The following is a 20289-nucleotide window of genomic DNA, read 5'->3' as shown; positions in this document are numbered from 1 at the left end:
TGGGCAAATCAAATTAGTCACAATACTGTAGAGGAGGAATTCTTTGAGTGTATACGGGATGGTTTTCTGGACCAATACGTTGAGGAACCAACTAGAGAACAGGCCATCCTAGACTGGGTATTGTGTAATGAGAGAGGAATAATTGACAGTGTAGTGGTGCGAGACCCCTTGGGGATGAGTGACCATAATATGATAGAATTCTTCATCAAGATGGAGAGTGACGTAGTTGATTCTGAGACTAGGGTCCTGAATCTTAGTAAAGGAAACTACGAAGGTATGAGGCGCGACTTGGCCATGATGGATTGGGAAACGTTACTTAAAGGGATGATGGTGGCTAGGCAATGGCAAACATTTAAAGAGCGCATGGATGAACTGCAACAATTGTTTATCCCTGTCTGGTGCAAAAGTAAAACGGGAAAGATAGCCAAACTGTGGCTTACAAGGGAAATTAGAGATAACATTAGATCCAAGGTAGAGGCATATAAATTTGCCAGGAAAAACAATAGACCTGAGGATTGGGAGCAGTTTAGAATTCAGCAAAGGAGGACTAAGGGATTGATTAAGAAGGGGAAAATAGAGAACGAGAGCAAGCTTGCGGGGAACATAAAAACTGACTGTAAAAGTTTCTATAGGTATATAAAGAGAAAAAGATTGGTGAAGACAAATGTAGGTCCCTTACAGTCAGAAACAGGGGAATTTATTATGGGGAACAAAGAAATGGCTGACCAACTAAATGCATACTTTGATTCTGTCTTCACAAAGGAGGACACAAATATCATACCAGAAATGTTGGGGAACACAGGGCTTAAGGAAGTGGCCCTAGAAATAGTGGATGCATTGGTGGTCATCTTCCAAGATTCTATAGACTCTAGAACAGTTTCTACAGATTGGAGGGTAGCTAATGTAACCCCACTATTTAAAAAGGGAGGTAGAGAGAAAGCAGGGAATTATAGACCAGTCAGCCTGACGTTGGTAGTAGGGAAAATTCTAGAGTCCATTATCAAAGATTTTATAGCGCTTGGATAACAGTGGTAGAATCGGGCAGAGTCAGCATGGATTTATGAAAGGGAAATCATGCTTGACAAATCTACTAGAATTCTTCGAGGATGTAACTAGTAGAGTTGATGAGGGGGAGCCAATGGATGTGGTTTATTTGGACTTCCAGAAGGCTTTCGACAAAATCCCACATAAGAGATTAGCATGTAAAATTAAAGCGCATGGGATTGGGGTAGTGTATTGCAATGGATAGAAAATTGGTTGGTGGACAGGAAACAGAGAGTAGGGATAAATGGGTCTTTTTCCAAATGGCTGGTGACTAGTGGGGTACTGCAGGGATCGGTGCTAGGACCCCAGCTATTCACAATATATATGAATGATTTAGATTAGGGAACTAAATGTAATATCTCCAAATTTGCAGATGACACAAAACTGGGTGGGAGGGTGAGTTGTGAGGAGGATACAGAGAGGCTTCAGGGTGATTTGGACAAGTTGAGTGAGTGGGCTAATGCATGGCAGATGCAGTATAATGTGGATAAATGTGAGGTTATCCACTTTGGTAGCAAAAACAGGAAGGCAGATTATTATCTAAACGGCTATAACTGAGAGACGGGAATATGCAGCGAGACCTGGGTGTTCCCATACACCAGTTGCTGAAGGTAAGCATGTAGGTGCAACAGGTGGTAAAAAAGGCAAATGGTATGTTGGCCTTCATAGCGAGAAGATTCGAATACAGGAGCAGGGATGTCTTGTTGCAATTATACGGGACCTTGGTGAGGCCACACCTGGAATATTGTTGGAAGTTTTGGTCTCCTTATCTGAGGAAGGATGTTCTTGCTATTAGAGGAAGTGCAGCGAAGGTTTACCAGACTGATTCCTGGGATGGCGGGACTGACGTATGAGGAGAGATTGAGTCGGTTAGGATTATATTAGCTGGAGTTCAGAAGAGTGAGGGGGGATCTCATAGAAACCTATAAAATTCGAACAGGACTTGACAAGGTAGATGCAGGAAGGATGTTCCCGATGGTGGGGGAGTCCAGAACCAGGGGTCATAGTCTAAGGATGCAGGGTAAACCTTTCAGGACAGAGATGAGGAGAAATTATTTCACCCAGAGAGTGGTGAGCCTGTGGAATTCACTGCCACAGAAAGCAGTTGAGGCCAAAACATTGTATGTTTTCAAGAAGGAGTTAGATATAGCTCTTGGGTCTAAAGGGATCAAAGGGTATGGGGGGAAAGCGGGAACAGGTTACTGAGTTGGATGATTAGCCATGATCATAATGAATGGCGGAGTAGGATCGAAGGGCTGAATGGTCTACTCCTCCTATTTTCTATGTTTCTTGTGCCTTGCTATTTCTCTTTCTGTCTCTCTTTCTCACCTCCAAAGCAACCTCAAAAACATCTCAGCTCTGCTTTTTGTCATCTCCCTGTACACTTACCCCACTGTTTTTTGTCCATTTCTCCTCTGTGAAGTGTCTTGGCAAGATTTTCTATGTTAAAGGTTGAGTTAAAATTTCAAAAAACAACCTTGCTCAGAATTTATTGATGAAGCTAATTTGTTAAAACTAATTACAAATGAAATATATTTGTGTGTTTTTTTTGAATGCACTTATTTGCTGCTACCTGTGCTTGCTGATGTCTGGAGAGCAATGCTGGATCTGGAATTTCCACCATTGTCGATGAACATGTTCTAAGCCTCCATCCTCTGATGGCAATTTTAGGCTAAAATCCACTGGAGAACTGATTAGAATATGCCACAGCAAACAGAGCAGCGGATCAGAAGCAGCACAGCCAAAGGCCATTAATCTAACAGTGTGATTTCTGAGGGTGAGCTCCTGGATGATCAGAGTGACAATGGGAGCTGTATGATGCTTCCAAGAACTCCCACCCAGGCTCCAGACTCCCGAGGTTGAGGAAGGAGGATCTTTTGTGGACTCTGCATTGGGACAGACTCCAGGGCAGCACACATTTGAACAGGGCAGTGGCCGGACCACAGCAGATTGGTTTGCCAGTTTCATTTGTATGTTACTGGTGAGCTGTGAATGAAACTGGGAAGTGTGTGTTGAGGTCCTAAGCTAAGAGGGGACAGGAGTGGTGGCGGAAGTAGGCAATCAGGATCGGGTGTGAGCGGGGATTAGCTGTAGCCTGTTCCACCTGGATCCATTCAGCTACGTACAACACTTTAAATTTACCTTTTGGGTGGCAGCTTCAGTAGTCCTTGGAAGATCATTGACTTGACTGCTGTGTGCCTGAGAGTACGTGCATGCTACAGTCAGTTGCTGACGAATTTAGGGAAACAAGAGTTTGATTCTTAATTTGCAAATGCAATGGGAATAATGTTCTGGGTGATCATAGGACATCCTTATTAATACGGTGTGCAGTACTGTTACAACCAGGTGAGAAAGGTGTCTAGGGGTCCCTTTCAGCCTTCACCTGGTCTTACTGTAACAGGATTTAATTTTAAATACACTGTGTTTTGAGCTCGCCCTTGGTGAATCCTTGATCACCGCTTTCCAATTATAAGACAAAGAAAACAGCACAAACAGGCTTTCTTAGATTTAAAGAAGAAAAGTGAAATTTATTAAAACTTAAATTCTAATTTGGTTAACGCCTATGGATACACACCGTGCACCACGCTAGCATACATATGCGACACGCAAATGCAAATAGAGACAGAAAAGAGCAGAAGAAAAATAAAGTGGAGAGGTTTGAGGCAATATCTGGAGAGTTTCTTGTTACTGTGCTTCAAGCTCACTGTAGAGTCCTTTTGTAGGTAGTTCTAGCTTGTAGGTAATTCTGTTTTTTTGTTGGGGCCCAGTATTCTTCTCAAACCTTGTTCACTGTAGGAGATTTTTCTTTAAAAGCAAAATACTGCGGATGCTGGAAATCTGAAATAAAAACAAGAAATGCTGGAACCACTCAACAGGTCTGGCAGCATCTGTGAAAAGAGAAGCAGAGTTAACGCTTCGGGTCAGTGACCCTTCTTCGGAAGGACCGAAAAAGGGTCACTAACCCGAAGCGTTAACTCTGCTTCTCTTTTCACAGATGCTGCCAGACCTGCTGAGTGGTTCCAGCATTTCTTGTTTTTATCGGAAATTTTTCTTTCTTGGGATTCAGGTTTCTTCAATGATTCTAAAGCTGGTGAGAAAGAGATGAGAGCAGACAGGAGAGAGATGTTCTCAATCCAGGAGCCAGGAGCTTTCTGAGTTCAAATTCTCTGTGGCGAGTTCAAAAAAACCTGCAACAGCCAGTTAGTCATGTGACTAAACTGGTCTGACCACGTCTTCTGTGTATTGGGAGCAGCGACTGGTTCCTTTGTTCCAACACTGTCTGCTAGTATGCAAAAATGTCTTTCCGGCGAGTGGCTTGGCAATTCCTTGTAATAGGTCCTCTTTTTTTTCCCAGTAACGATTTTAAGTTTAATGTCCATGTGGCGAAATTAACGTGCCTCGTTCTTGGCTGGTGGCGGCCTGCATGACAGGTTCGTTTCCAGTATAGAGTGAACGTATGCACACCACATGCTGTGTTGAGTCCTGCAGCACCCATACTTAACCTGAAAAGTCGGCACTGCACAATCAAATTTCTAGGTCCAAGAGTCTGATCAGGAAGAGTGACCAGGAAGCAGCCAGGAGATAACTGGAGACTTACTACCAATACTTGAACTATAGGGTGAACTACAAAATGTTCGACTGGCTCTCCTTCAACTGGACAGTGGCTTCTATACCGCATCTACTGTAACTGAGACAGCGTGGTCTATGATAGGTATTATTGCTGCTACCCCAGCCCTGGAGAACCTGTGACACCTCTGATTCTAATCAGCCTTTCTGGCTTCTATTGTGTATCTGCACATACACATCACGGTAATGTGTTATATGATGTGTTTATAAACGTATTGAGGTAAAATCAATACATCACTTGCTAAACCAATGCCTTTTGGAATTTGTTGATGATCTTCTATTAAATTTTCCAATTCTCTTACCAAGATAAATCGCACCACTTTGCTCGGGCTAAGTGGCAGCTGCGATCAAAGTAGCATTAATTCAGCAAATTTGCGATTTCTGTTGCTATTAATAGGAGTGGAGCTATGATAATTGACTGTTCAATGTTTTGGTGAGGGTAATGGCAGAGTAGCGCAAAAGTCTCAGGAAATTTTGGCATGGCATAAGTAAGCTGTAAGCCATTGTGCCATAGTTTCCAGACACCATTGCACTGTAAAACAGCTTCTACAATGTAGATGGCACAGTGGCGCAGTGGTTAGCACCGCAGCCTCACAGCTCCAGCGACCCGGGTTCAATTCTGGGTACTGCCTGTGTGGAGTTTGCAAGTTCTCCCTGTGTCTGCGTGGGTTTCCTCCGGGTGCTCCGGTTTCCTCCCACAAGCCAAAGGACTTGCAGGTTGGTAGGTAAATTGGCCATTATAAATTGCCCCTAGTATAGGTAGGTGGTAGGGTAATATAGGGACAGGTGGGGATGTGGTAGGAATATGGGATTAGTGTAGGATTAGTATAAATGGGTGGTTGATGGTCGGCACAGACTCGGTGGGCCGAAGGGCCTGTTTCAGTGCTGTATCTCTAAATAAATAAAAATAAAATTACAATGACACAAGGCTCCAGGAAATTCTGGGCTATAGTTTTCTTAATCCTTTGAAGAATTGCATTTCTGTACTAAAATATATATGCACTGGGGAACTGTATTTAAAAGGAGCAGAACAAGGAAGAGCGAAAACGTGTGTGTATTTGTATGTTTTCCCTCCATCTTCCATATTCTCTTCCTGTTCCTCTTAAATGTTGTTCACCGGCAATCTCTTTTTAGTTCTGATGAAGGGTCCAAACCTGAAGCATTAGCACGTCTGTGATCTCCACAGATGCTGAGTGTGTCCAGCATACTTCTGCTTTTGTTTCAGATTTCCAGCATCTGCAATATTCCATTAGTTCTTCATTTTATTATGACAGTAAAGAAAATACTTGAATATATCAGGAACCCGCTGTTCACTCGTATCCAAGATGGGTTCTTACATTTGACTTTGAGTTTATCTGGGCAAACTGTTCATAGCAACGAATGGAAGAAGTGACTCAGCATATTCATTTAATGACAGAACATTTAGTTATGAAAAAGATGCAATTTTTTATGATAGCGATCCAAACTAATCTCTGGCTCTGCAGTTTGTGCCCAAGAAATGGCTGACTTGCAAGCTGAACGGTTCAAACATATCTAGAGGAGATGGCAGAGGCACTGACCACAATCTTTCAAACATTCTTAGTAATGGGAATAGTGCCAGAGGACTGGAGAGCTGCCAATGTAGTACATCTGTTCAAAATTGGAGGAAGGGATAAATCGTTAGATTAGTTGGCTTAACATTGTCGCGTGTAAGCTTCTAAAAAAAAAAGACTTGCATTTATATGGCACTTTTCATGACCGCCAGACATCCCAAAGCGCTTTCGAGCCAGTGAAATATTGCTGATGTGTAGTCGCTGTTATAATGTAGGAAACGTGGCACACAGCAAACTCCCACAACAAGCAATGTGATAATGACCAGATAATTCCTTTTTAGTGATGCTGATTGAGGGATAAATATTGGCCACAATGTAGGATAAAATTAATACTTAGTTAGGAAAAACATGGATTAATTAAGGAAAGCCAGCATCGTTTTATAAAAGGCAAGTCATACTTGATAAATTTAATGGACTCCTTAGAGGATATAACAGTGTGCAAGTTGTGTATATAGATTTACAAAAGGTGTTTGATAAACACTGCCGTTTCCTATTTATTTTTCTTCTTGCCACCACTCTAAAAATGAGGTAATCTGGTTGCGAAGATTTGAAGTGGGAGACCCAGAACAATCTTGTTCTTCATTGCTTTTAGAGCTGTGGAAGTTCTCCACTATATATTAGTAAATGCTATAGACAGCAGGCCTGTGGTACTCCTTCAATATAAAAGTGCCTAAGAATTTCCTGGCTCTACAGGCATGCATTATTCAACCTGTACTGAAAGCTGCTTTTGTGGAGCACTGCTGCCTATTTGTTTTAACATCAGACTCAGGTTGCAGTTCGCCCTTTGTTGTTAAGATATGAGTCTGACTAGCTGACTTCCAAATAACCCCACTGCGAGTCACACTGAAAGCTACAGAGCTCTCTCTGAACTCTTAAGATTCCAATGAAAACTGACATTACTCATTTGAATTTACTCTGTGCAATGATCCCAATTTTAAAAACAAACTCAGTCAAATGGCTGTTTTTGATACATATAAATGACTTGGACCCGTGGGTTCAGGGCACAATTCAAAATTTGGAGACGACACGAAACATGTAAGTTAGTAAACAGTGAGGAAGATAGTAATAGACTTTAAGGGGACGTGGATGGGCTTTTGGAATGGACGGACACATGGCAGGCGAAATTCAAAATAGAAAAGTGTTGGGCGATACATTTTGGTAGGAAAGGGAAGGTGGGGATGTTAGACAGAAAATGGGATTAATGTAGGATTAGTATAAAATGGGTGGTTGATGATTGGCGCGGACTCAGTGGGGGCCTGTTTCGGTGCTGTATCTCTAAAATTGAGAAAAGACAATACATGCGAAATGGTACAATTTTAAAGTAGGGAGGGGGGGGTGCAAGTACAGAAATCTTTGAAAGTGGCAGGACATGTTAACAAAGCAGGTAATAAAGCACATGGGATCCTAGACTTATAAATATAGGCATAGAGTGCAAAAGCCAAAAGGTTATGCTAAACCTACATAGAACATTAGTTCAGCCCCAACTGGAATATTGTGTATGATTCTGGATACATTTTAGGAAGGACATGAAGATTTTGGATTAGGTACAGAAGGGTTTTATTTTAATGGTTCCAGAGATGAGAGATTACAGTTATGTGGATAGCCTGGAGAAACTGGGTTTGTTCTTTTTTAAGCAGAGAAGGCTAAAAGGAAATTTGATAGAGGTGTTTAAAATAATGAAGGGCTTAGGCAGAGTAGATGGAGAGAAATTATTCTAATGCCTGAATGGCCAATAACCAGGCTACAAATTTTAAAGGTGATTGGCAAATGAACCAGAGGCAACATGAGGAAAACTTTTTTATGCAACCTGTGGTTATGCCTGATAGGGTGATGGATACAGATTCAGTCATAGGCTTCAAAAGGGAATTGGATAAATATTTGAAGGAGAAACATATTACAGGGATATAGAGAAAGAGCAGGTGAGTGGGACTAACTAGATTGCTCTTTGAAAGGGCTAGCTTGGACTGAATGGGCCAAATGACCTCCTTCCATGCTCTACCATTCTATGATTTGTAAAATGAGGAATTAAAAAGGGTCTTTTCCCCTCTCTTTCTTTGGGCTGTCGTTAACTGTGTTCTGACTGAGAATCTCTGACAGTGCCAATCTTTAGTAAACTGCTAAGATGTGCATAATGTTCCACAAGCCGGCCTGCCTCTCTGATTCTTCCTAATTTTTTTCTGGTAGGAAATTTCTGGGCGCCAATGTCCCTCAGTATAAGTCAGCTGAACTCACTACCTGTGTCTTACCACTTCATAACACAGCACATCAACCACTGTGCCACCAAAAACCTTTGTAACCTTCCTCATTCCACTGCTAAATATGTTTCTTACCTCAATGTTGAAAGAGCATTTGTATCCTTCATTCTAATAATTATTGAGTTTTTAAATTAGATTTTTATGTATAACAAATATAGTGTTAGTGTTTCATTGGAGCCATGACAAGTTCCTTATCATCGATGAAATTAGCTGCCGCATTTCCTATATGACAACAGTGACCACACAACAAAAGTACTTTGTTGGCTGTAAAAACAAGTAAAAAGTGATGGGACTTCCTGAGATTGTAAAAGGCACTATAGAAATGTAGGTTTTTTTCTTTCACTTAACAATTCTACTAAAATGGAAATTTTTGAAATTCTGACTTGTAACCTTTTTAAACATTTGTTTTCATTTATGTTAATTTAGGCTTACCAGCTACTTCCAATGAATCATAGATTGGTAAAAGTAATGGTTAGTAATACTGAGTTGTATTTGTTGGCAGAGACCAATGCACATTGATCAGTGCAGGCCCAAACCACTTTACCTTTGGTAACAGGAAACTGCAACTTTAATGAGCAATTAAACTGGTACAGAGTAATTAAATGTTGATCTTTTCTGTGACAAAAAGCTATCGTGGATTTGCACCTTTCAAAGAATTAATGTGGTGCTGGTATCGGAAGGTGCTTTTATCTGGAACAACTTTCCAAATTGTTTGGTAGTGATTGGCAGCTGTGCTAAATTAAATTTTCTGATCTCAACATTGCCACATCGCTAAGATGAAATTAAATGTTGCTCATTAAGTTCAGAATATGTAACTGCCCCACTGACACTGACTTGAACTTCCCCTGCCCCCTCCCCAGGGTGCTATGCAGTATGAAGGATTACCAACAATTTTATAAATATGAAGCACCATCTGGTTTATAAAAAAGGGCATTTCAAACCTAAGAGTGGTCGATTCAAACTTAACAATGTAGATCAACAGTCATTTTAGTGGATTTAATGTGTTAATTGTAAATCATTGCAAGACAATCACTCACCTGAATCCCAAGAGTGCTATGTGGAAAATTACCTGGGACAATTTTTTATATTTACAACCTGCTTTTTTATTTCACTGCTGAAGATATCATTACTTTGTCCAAATGTTGATCATTTTAATTGTGAGTTTAAAATGTCATCAAGATATTGAGTTGTGAAGGGTATCACAACTGGGCCTAGTTCTGTCCTCAACTGCTGGCTGTGCATATGTACAATGCAGCAAGTACCACAGGACAGCAATCAGAAATAGGTACCTCTTTCCCCCACCACCCCTCTCGCCCCCACCACCTCCGCCTCGCCCAGGGGTGATGAGTGTAGCTAAAGCATTCCAATTGCTGAATCATTCGACATTTGCCAACTTACTACAGAATGTGTACAAATCATCTGCAAATGTCAGCTGCCATCTTACTGATACTGGATGTGCAGTAATTAGCTGGCAGATTTCACTTGCATCACTGGAGTACAAACTGAATCCCCTGAGGCTGTGTAAATGAAATATTCGAGTTTATTCTGTTTTCTCAATACTGCCACATGTACTAGAGGAGCGTAGGTCATGGGCAATACATGTCTTTGGCCTTGTTGCCCATATCCAGGGAACATTTTTTAAATTACTGGAGTGTGTTAATGTCTAACATATAATGACTGGAGCTAACACATTAATGAATGTAACACCAATAAATTAATCGTTGAACCAATAGCTTGCCAGGAAGTCTCAATCTAGTGTTCCTATGGATTATATTGGTACCAAACCATTTTTGAACAAAAGTGCAGAAGTGAATGAGATAAATAACTGAAAATTTTTAGTTTTATTGCTATTTAGCAATTTCAGGTTCAGAGTTCAAAAAGAATTTCTTCCCGGTGGGAGACTAGGGACTGTGGAGCAGCAAAGGGATTTGGGTGTCCAGGTACACAAATCTCGAAAAGCTACTAGCCGCAATGTCTAGAAACATTATATGCAATGAGATCACAAAATCACAAAAAAAAAAATCAAACAGGATAAGGGAATGTTGACCTTTATCTCAAAGGGAATTGGAACACAAAAGTGAGGCCTCAGTTTTGCAGAGCCTTGGTTGGATCCCATCTGGACCACTGTGTTCAGTTTAGGTCAGCAAACCTCAGGAGGGATGTGTTGACCTTGCAGGAGGTACAGTGCTGATTCAAACAGAATACCAGAACTTAAAAGCTTAAATTATGTCAACAGGTGCATGAACTTGGATTGTACTCCCAAGTTAAAAAGTTGAGAGGTGATCTAATTGACATGTTTAAAATAAGAGGATTCAATAGTATATATATAGAGAATCGGGGGCAGAGGCAGGGATTCAGAACAAGGGAGTTAAATGTTATAATTAGAGCTAGGGCATTTAGAAGGAATCATTTTTACAGACAAAGGGTTGTAGAAATCTGTTACTGTCTCCTCCAAAAGACTGTGGATGCTAGGACAATTGAAATTTTCAAGACTGATAGATATTTGTTAGGTAAAGAATATCCAGGGATATGGTATTCAGATGCAGATCAGCTATGATCTGGTGGAAAAGGCTCAAGGAGCTGAATGGTCTACCCCTATTTCTTTGTTCCTTGTATAGATTACGCTAGGTGTTATTGAGTGACAGGGAGGTCTACCAACTCTCCTACATTTGCTGGGAGTTGTGTTGAACATTGCAGAGTCCTACCTTCCCACCTTGGAATCCTGATCTCTCACATGTCAATGTGGTGCTGGTAATTCCTGGCATTACTGTTCCTTTTGTTCCTTGGAACGTTAGAAACCTACAAGACCAGAAAAGACCATTGGGGTCAATCTGGCTAGTCGCAATGTCTAGAAACATCATATGCAATGAGATTTCATAATCCCTCTATCAAGTTTAGCATCTTTGTCTTTATCTAATTCAGCATCAGCAAATTAATCAGCTCCCCTGGCTTCCTTGCCTAGTTTGTTCCAAGCATTCACTACCCTCCATGGAGAGTAAAATAGTTAATTCAAAATGTCTTTTCACCCTCCTGCGTTTGAGGCTATGCTCACTTGTAAACTCTGTGACTGTGTTAGACATGTGGTCCCCGCTATTTGCAGGGAGGGAGCGGGGGCGCATGTCTGCGGCTGGGAAACCTGGAGGTCCAGCAGAATTTACCGGCATTAGAATTTCTTTATTCTGTTTCCCACTGGTAGCAGGCCAGATTGAAGGCTGATTGGTGTCAGGTGTGAAAGCTAGCAGTAGAGGGCTACAGTCGGAGCAGTTGGAGAAGATCAGGGGTTGGTGGGGGGCAGGGTTTGGAGTGCGGCAGAGAGGAATGAGGGATCTGAAGTGGGGGCTCTGGAGATCACTGGTGGGGGGGAGGGGTCTGGAAATCGCAGAGGGGTGTGTGGAGATCATAGGGCGTCTGGAGATCGTGAACGAACTTTCTGGAGATTGCAGGGGGTTCTGGAGATCACGGGGAGTGTCTAGTGGTCGCAGCAGGATGTGTGGAGATAGTGGGACGGTGGGGTCTGGCGATCAAGGGGTGTCAAAATCAGTGGGGTGGGGGGGGGGGTTGTGTGGCCAAAGATATTGCAGGGTGTTGGAGATCGAGGAGGGACGAAGAGATTATGAAGGGGCGAGAGATCGCTGGGGGAGATCACGGGGTGTCTGAAGATAACAGGAGGATGAGAAATCACGGAGGTGCAAAAGATAGCTTGTGGGGAGTAAGAGATCATTGCCGTAGATTTGCTTGAGGATCTAGACAGAAGCACTCCTCCTCCTCCTGGCCCACAGGCAGTGCTGGAAAAGCACTTACTGGCTGGATTTGGCAGCTCCAGTTGCCCTTCACTGACATGTTTCCCAAGCCGTGGCCCACAAACATTAAACATAAATGGCTCCCAAAACCTGAGGCATGCAACCTCATTTAAATATTACGATCCCTGACCCGTCTCTGCAGAGCGGGCTACTCAGGCCCCCTTAAACCCACTGTGGTTAAACTAGAAATAGGTGCGTCCGGGGCCAGCTGAGGTGCAGGTTTCCCATTGTAATCAATTTAACTCCCACTCAGCCTGATGTTGGGGCCTGGGGGTGTAAATTACCTCCATGATGATTATTGTGCCCTTTTGGATTTTGAAAACTTCGATAAAATCATCCATAATGTGGAGTTACAGAAAAAAGTTCTATCTGTAATATGTACAGCTCTTCATCATGGGAAGAACCTCTGTGCCTGTGTGCAGGAGCTACCAAATGGGAGTCCATAGGTGCAGAAAAGAATTTCTGGAGGTGGTAGTCAGGCTGCCAGCATTGTGGAGTTAAACTACTCGAGTTACCCCACTGTTCAAAGACATGCAGGAGCCCATGTGCCAGTGTATGTCATGAGTGCTACAATTGGAATGTTTCCCCTTGGTGGCCAGAATTTAAAAAAATCTGTTTAGTTTGCATTTCTGGCCCTATCAGGTAGAATTCTTTCCAGCCAAACAGATGCTCATTTGGTTGGTAGACTTGTAATAGCATGCAGGAAAACGTGTCAGTCATAGCTTTGTTGGGATTAGTGAGATAGACAGTACTGTGGATTCAACTCCTGCAAGATAGGAATTGTAAACTATTAAAGGACACCATGTAAAGTCAAAAGGTTTCTCAACAATTTGCTTGCAGCATATTAACACTTCAACCCTCCCTCCAGAGATTTACTTTAGCATTATTATGATCATTGTATAGCAATGTTTACATAATAAAAGTGATTGCGCTTCAAAGTAATTCATGGCTTCTGAATTGTTTTGGAGCGTTCCTGAGAGATGTGATCAGACTGTATGCAAGGTCTTCCTTTTGCATGCAGAAATGATACTTTATTTTATGCATTGCTTTCCAGCTTTGTAAATGGAGCCTGCAGAGGATAGAAAGTCTTGCATTTATGTAGAACTTTGGGCATCCCAAAGCTCTTCACAGCCAATGATGGATGCCAGATTTATGGCAGGCAGCTCAGAGTATCAGGGCTTGTGGGAAACCAGGATAGTGTTTCGCATCCTTCAGCTCTGCGCTTTGCAGGAACTGGCAGCAGGAAAGGCATTTTACAAAAGACGGTTTGTAAACAAAGCACTGAAACCAAGCTGTAAGGCAGCGTATTTGCACAGATCCTGCCAAAGAGAGCTCTTTCCTTCACCCAGGGTGCCAGAAAATGGCAAATGCAGCAAGAAGGCAGAGGAACTGAAGCACATCACAACCAGAGAGGATCCACTCCCACAACCGCAGCAGTGAGGAGGATCAAACATCAAGCACAGTCTAGAAGAGTGTGGAGCTGCCACTTGTGCCACAGCTGGCGCTTGTAAGAAAATAAGCAGACAGATTGCATGGAGGAGGTGGTCTTAGAGGGGATCATTGGGGAATGATCAATGGTGAGAAGGAAGGATGTGAATCATATGCCCCAGGGAACAGGGAAAGCCACAACCCCCTCAGGCACAGCTTGTCAGCATGCTGTCAGAGACCTGATTGAGGTGTACAACATCAGGGACCTGATTGAGGTGTACAAAATCATGAGAGGTGTAGACAGGGTGGATTGCAAGAAGCTTTTTCCCAGAGTGGGGGATTCAATTACTAGGGGTCACGAGTTCAAAGTGAGAAGGGAAAAGTTTAGGGGGGATATGCGTGGAAAGTTCTTTACGCAGAGGGTGGTGGGTGCCTGGAACGCGTTGCCAGCGGAGGTGGTAGACGCGGGCACGATAGCATCTTTTAAGATGTATCTAGACAGATACATGAATGGGCAGGAAGCAAAGAGATACAGACCCTTAGAAAACAGGTGACAGGTTTAGATAGAGGATCTGGATCGGCGCAGGCTTGGAGGGCCGAAGGGCCTGTTCCTGTGCTGTAATTTTCTTTGTTCTTTGTTCAAAAGGGGACAGTGGTGCAAGAGATCAACAAGTCTCCACTTGAACATTGTTTACTGTGAGCCTGAGCAGAAATGTAAACATATCTCAGGAAGCTGTACTCTTCATGTCCTCAGGGTGGTCTGAAGAGCCAGTTGGTTGTAAACAAAATCCTTATGTGGTTTTCATCTTACCTAGTTTCTCTGTAATGTGCTTAGCTGCAGGCAAAATTGCAAATAAAAATTGGCTTGGATGATGTAGGAAGTAACTTCATTTTTTGTTGGAGTAGGTGAGTAGCACAGAAAGTAAATACCTCTTTACATTATCTTTCCAACAGGACAGTGACACACAATAGCAGTACAGATAAAGAAGAACGATGCTCCAAATGCTTCCATTTAAGCACTGCTATCTATGATGCCCAATCGTGATACAAAAGAGCCTTAGGACTAAGAAATGCAAAGTCTTGACCTCACTGCTCTACTGTGTTGCTCATGTGATGCTATTTTTAAATGATAATGACCTAATTGGGCAGAAGGTGAGCTCGGCGCCTCATGCCTGCAGCCTGGCACCAGTGGCAAAGGCAAGCAGCAGCCGTGATTGGGGCCTGCTGCTGCCTTTCCGAAGAGAGCAGGCAGCTCTTCAGGGGGACAGCAGCATAAAGGGATGAGACAAAGTTGAAATGGCCAAAACAGAGGTATTGCACACATTACGGTGCAGAATAACAGAGGGCCCAATAATTTTAAACATTTAAAAAAAGAGTTTTCCTTTGACCCATAGCAAACCTGACAGTTGTGCACCAGACAGTTCGGGTTTGCTGAAATTGCCATTAAAAATTGCAGTGCTGCCCTCCCTGGCCCCTAAAGGAGCTTAATGGGCTATTAATTAGAGGCGAGCGGGTTCCCCATTCCCTCTGCCCTGCCAGCACTGTGAACATTACAGACTGTCTCAGAGGTGTTGGAATCCAGGGATGACCTCCGAGACTGCAATTTTTAGATTACAACCGCACCGGGTCCCGACCCCATCAGCACTTGAAAATTCTTCCCCAAAGATTCAGAGTGTCAGAGAAGCCCCATATTTACACTGCTACATTTTTCCCCATAAAATATACTTTATTCATAAAATTTGCAAAAATACATTACAAAACAGTTTAAATTTCACATTTCAGGGAGTACAATGGAGATCAAATTTCCTTGATACAGAAAATATGAAGTGCCTCACAATTCTTGCCATTCCATTTTAAATGCAATGTACATTGGCATTATGTAGCAAAAATCATTTTGGTGCATACTCCCCCCGAGGGGTTTTACACAGGTTCCAGACCCTCAGTATACTATGGCGAGAGGGTCTTACACAGTGGTTTTTCCCCATTGAGCCTTTGTGGCGGCTGCCCCAAGCTTTAGTGCGTCCCTCAGCACATAATCCTGGACCTTGGAATGTGCCAGTCTACAACACTCGGTCGTGGACAGCTCTTGGCTTTGGAAGACCAGTAAGTTACGGGCAGACCAAAGTGTGTCCTTCACTGAGTTGATGGTCCTCCAGCAGCAGTTGATGTTTATCTCGGTGTGTGTCACTATTTACACGGCTACATTACAGACTCACTGGCAGAGAAAAACAGATATCTAATGTAATTTAACCTACTTTGCTCAGCACTCCCAGTTTTGATGATAATGTTCACACTCACACTAGTAGTTTCAGAAAGAGAAAAATCTCTGAATAAGATAAATTAGGAATATGTTCTGTTATAATAGATATTGCAGCTTGGACTGTGCATAATTATTGTACAAACAGTTCATGCATTTGTATTAGACATCTTTGTATGCTATTTTAATGTAGGTAGGTTAACATCACAGAATAGCAGTTAGAGAAACTTGATATGAATGCCTTAAACATTTGTACAATAGTGTTGCAATATCAGTTCTAGGTTTTATGAATGGTGTAATGTGGTTATGTGACTAACAGGTCTGACCACATCTGTTTGTAAATTGAATTGGAGCAGGGAATAACTCCTTTGTCCAAACACTGTCTGTTAATATGCAAAAATATCTTTCCAGGCAGGGGCCTGGCAATTTTTGTCACAGGTCTTCTCTTCCCAGCAACAATTTGAAATTTATTGGCGAAATTAATGTGCCTCATTCTTGGTAGGTGGGGACCTGCATGATAATCAAAATTATAATAGCAGTTGGGAGTATATTTTCTTTGGGAAAATCTGTTTTATACTCATGTCAACTGTTTTTGCTAATATTAGAGAATAAGGGAAAATACATCTGAATCTTTTATGATTTTAAGACAAAAGCCTAAAAACAAAGCAGGACATTCCTGTTAAACTGGTGCCTGGTAACTAAAATATTGTCCTGTAATTGCTACTTCACCTCTACCTTTGATTCCCTCATCTCCAGTAAAATCTTTATTCATCCTTCCTTATTGTTCTCATTCACCATATGACCACCATGCTCCCTCCCACAAGTCTAACGGGCACAGACTTAAGTGTATCAAGTGCACAACTGGTTTGGCCATCCATCACCAAATCAGGCTGGGCCACATCAAGTGCTAGTGCATCTCATTCCTTTGCCAATACTCGGAGCATCCCAGAAGCAAAGAAAACCCCTTGTTTCTTTTCTGTGCTACCAACCATCACTTTAAACCCCTCTCTACTGCACTACTCCCACCCTCACCTTCAACAGTTGCGAGGACCTCATTGACCTCTTTGTCACTAAGATTAAAACCATATAATCAGCTACCACTGCTGTTTCCCTTGCTCCCCCCTTTTCTTGCCTGCCAAAATTAAACCTCCTCCCTTGCTTCCCCCTTCCTGAGATTGTGTCTTTCTCTAGTTTCTGTCCTATTTCTCCCCACACCTTTTACAAGCTAATCATGTCCCCATTCTCACCAAACTCCTGACCATCAAGGTTGCCTTCCTGGCCTCCATGCTAGGTGCTATTGTCAACGGTTCCCCTTCCTCGGGTACTGTCCGCCTCCCTTTCAAACCTACTGTTATCTCCTCAAAAGAAACTATCCTTGGCCCCTACATCTTTCCAAGTTACTACCTCATATCTAACCTTCCTTTCTTCTCTAAATTCTTGAACATTTGTCATCTCCCAAATCTGTGCACATCTTTTCAATCACTCCATGCTTTAATCTCTCTAATGTAGGGGGAGGCAGTGGCATAGTGGTATTGTCACTGGACTAATAACCCAGAGACCCAGGGTATTGCTCTGGGGACATGGGTTCAAATCCCCACAGCAGAAGGTGGAATTTGAATTCAATTAATAAAAAAAATCTGGAATTAAAAAAAGCTAGTCTAATGATGGCCCTGAAACCATTGTCAATTGTTGTAAAAACCCATCTGGTTCGCTAATGTCCTTTAGGGAAGGAAATCTGCTGTCCTTACCTGGTCTGGCCTACATGTGACTCCAGACCCACAGTGATGTGGTTAACTCTTACATGCCCACTGAAATGGCCTAGCAAGCCACTCAGTTGTGTCTAACTGCTACGAAGTCAATAAAAACAGCACTGTGGGTGTACCTACCCCACATGGACTGCAGCGATTCAAGAAGGCAGCTCACCACCACCTTCTCAAGGGCAATTAGGGCTGGGCAATAAATGCTGGCCTGGCCAGCGATGCCCACATCCCATGAATGAATAAAAAAAAAAATCAGGTTTCCACCCTGCCACAGCACTGAAATGGTACTAATTAAAGTCACAAATGACATTCTCTTTGACTGTGACCATGGTGCATTATCCCTCCTCATCCTCTTTGACTTTTTATGCAACCTTTGACATGGTTAACCACAATTTCCTCCTCCAAAGCTTTCCTCAGTGGGATTGTCTTCACTGGTCCTACTCTTACTTATCCAATCATAGCAAGGATTTCCACCAGTGGCTTCTCGATCTGCCACTGCATTGTTACTTCTGCAGTTCTAAAGGATCTATCCCTGATCTCCCTCCTCTTCATCTACTTGTTGCCCCTCAGCCATAATATTCATATGTATGCTGATAACCCCTACCTTTCCACCACCAATTTTGGACCCCTCTACTGCTTCTGTCTTGTCATACTGCTTGTCTAGCATCCAGTCTTAGATGAGCCACAGTTCCTTCTAACTAAACTTTGGGAAGATCTGCACCATCATCTTTGGTTCCTGCCACAAATCCTCGCCACCGATTCCATCCCCTTCCCTAGCTACTGTCTCAGGCCGAACTAGTTTGTTTGCAACTTGGGCATCCCATTTGATAAGGTAAACATCTGACCCCATAGTCACTCCATCACAAAGGACCCCTGCGTCTGCCTCGGTAACATCATTCTCTATCTTAGCCCATCTGCTGCTGAAACCCTCAGTCACAACTTTGTCACCTCCAGACTTGACTATTTTAATGCTGTCCTGGTCATACTTTCATCTTGAGGAAATTCTGTCTGCAGACTTGGAATATAATTCAAAATTGGTTACTGCCAGAAATGTGTATGCCCAATTTACTACTGGGTAAAGGAATATGCTAGCTTGTTGAAGAGGTTGGATGACAATCCATTTAGCTTTTGAGAATTGTCAATAAAAGATCCAGATCTTATGAGACAAATGTTAACATGCAATGATTCCATCACTAAGTTGTTAAATACTTATTTATGACAATACTTCTGATGATTAAGATCATAACTATATCCTGTAACTCAAAATGAGTAATGGTTGTGGTTTGTAAAGCTAACCGCAATCTGTCAATAAATTGAATCATTTTTCATTCAGAAATACGTGAACCATTTCTGCGGTTGGGTGCTTTCTTTTTGAAATGATTTTGGCCAACTTTTTTCAAGTTTTACTTCATTGCATGGTGCACAAGATATTTGTCAGCAGAAGTGAATGAAATCGTTATGTGACTCAACTTTTGAAAATGCTACAAAAACCTTGTAGAACTTTTAAGTCTACTTATTCTGGTTCAGACATGAGAACCATAGGAATAATGGAATATACTCAACATACTGACTCAAATGTCAAACTTTATTGAGTTAATCCAGATATCTAAAAATCAAGCAATACAATGTTCTATCTTCTTTTTCTTTTTTCTTTTGGGCCTCCTTATCTCGAGAGACAATGGATACGCGCCTGGAGGTGGTCAGTAGTTTGTGGAACAGCGCCTGGAGTGGCTATAAAGGCCAATTCTAGAGTGACAGGCTTTTCCACAGGTGCTGCAGAGAAATTTGTTTGTCGGGGCTGTTGCACAGTTGGCTCTCCCCTTGCGCCTCTGTCTTTTTTCCTGCCAACTACTAAGTCTCTTCGACTCGCCACATTTTAGCCCTGTCTTTATGGCTGCCCGCCAGCTCTGGCGAACGCTGGCAACTGACTCCCACGACTTGTGATCAATGTCACAGGATTTCATGTCGCGTTTGCAGACGTCTTTAAAGCGGAGACATGGACAGCCGGTGGGTCTGATACCAGTGGCGAGCTCGCTGTACAATGTGTCTTTGGGGATCCTGCCATCTTCCATGCGGCTCACATGGCCAAGCCATCTCAAGCGCCGCTGACTCAGTAGTGTGTACAAGCTGGGGGTGTTGGCCGCCTCGAGGACTTCTGTGTTGGAGATACGGTCCTGCCACCTGATGCCAAGTATTCTCCGGAGGCAGCGAAGATGGAATGAATTGAGACGTCGCTCTTGGCTGGCATATGTTGTCCAGGCCTCGCTGCCATAGAGCAAGGTACTGAGGACACAGGCCTGATACACTCGGACTTTTGTGTTCCGTGTCAGTGCGCCATTTTCCCACACTCTCTTGGCCAGTCTGGACATAGCAGTGGAAGCCTTACCCATGCACTTGTTGATTTCTGCATCTAGAGACAGGTTACTGGTGAAAGTTGAGCCTGGGTAGGTGAACTCTTGAACCACTTCCAGAGCGTGGTCGCCAATATTGATGGATGGAGTATTTCTGACGTCCTGCCCCATGATG

At 42.7% G+C, this 20289-nt stretch overlaps 1 protein-coding gene across 5 annotated transcripts in view; it reads left to right on the top strand.

Moving 5' to 3' along the window:
• ankrd6b (ankyrin repeat domain 6b) overlaps nt 1-20289 on the top strand; it is a 242028-nt gene that overhangs the window by 129256 nt on the left and 92483 nt on the right. The window lies entirely within an intron of this gene.

Source organism: Heterodontus francisci, chromosome 3 (genome assembly GCF_036365525.1).
Source record: "Heterodontus francisci isolate sHetFra1 chromosome 3, sHetFra1.hap1, whole genome shotgun sequence".
Taxonomy (NCBI): domain Eukaryota; kingdom Metazoa; phylum Chordata; class Chondrichthyes; order Heterodontiformes; family Heterodontidae; genus Heterodontus; species Heterodontus francisci.
This window is presented reverse-complemented; position numbering and strand designations above follow the sequence as displayed.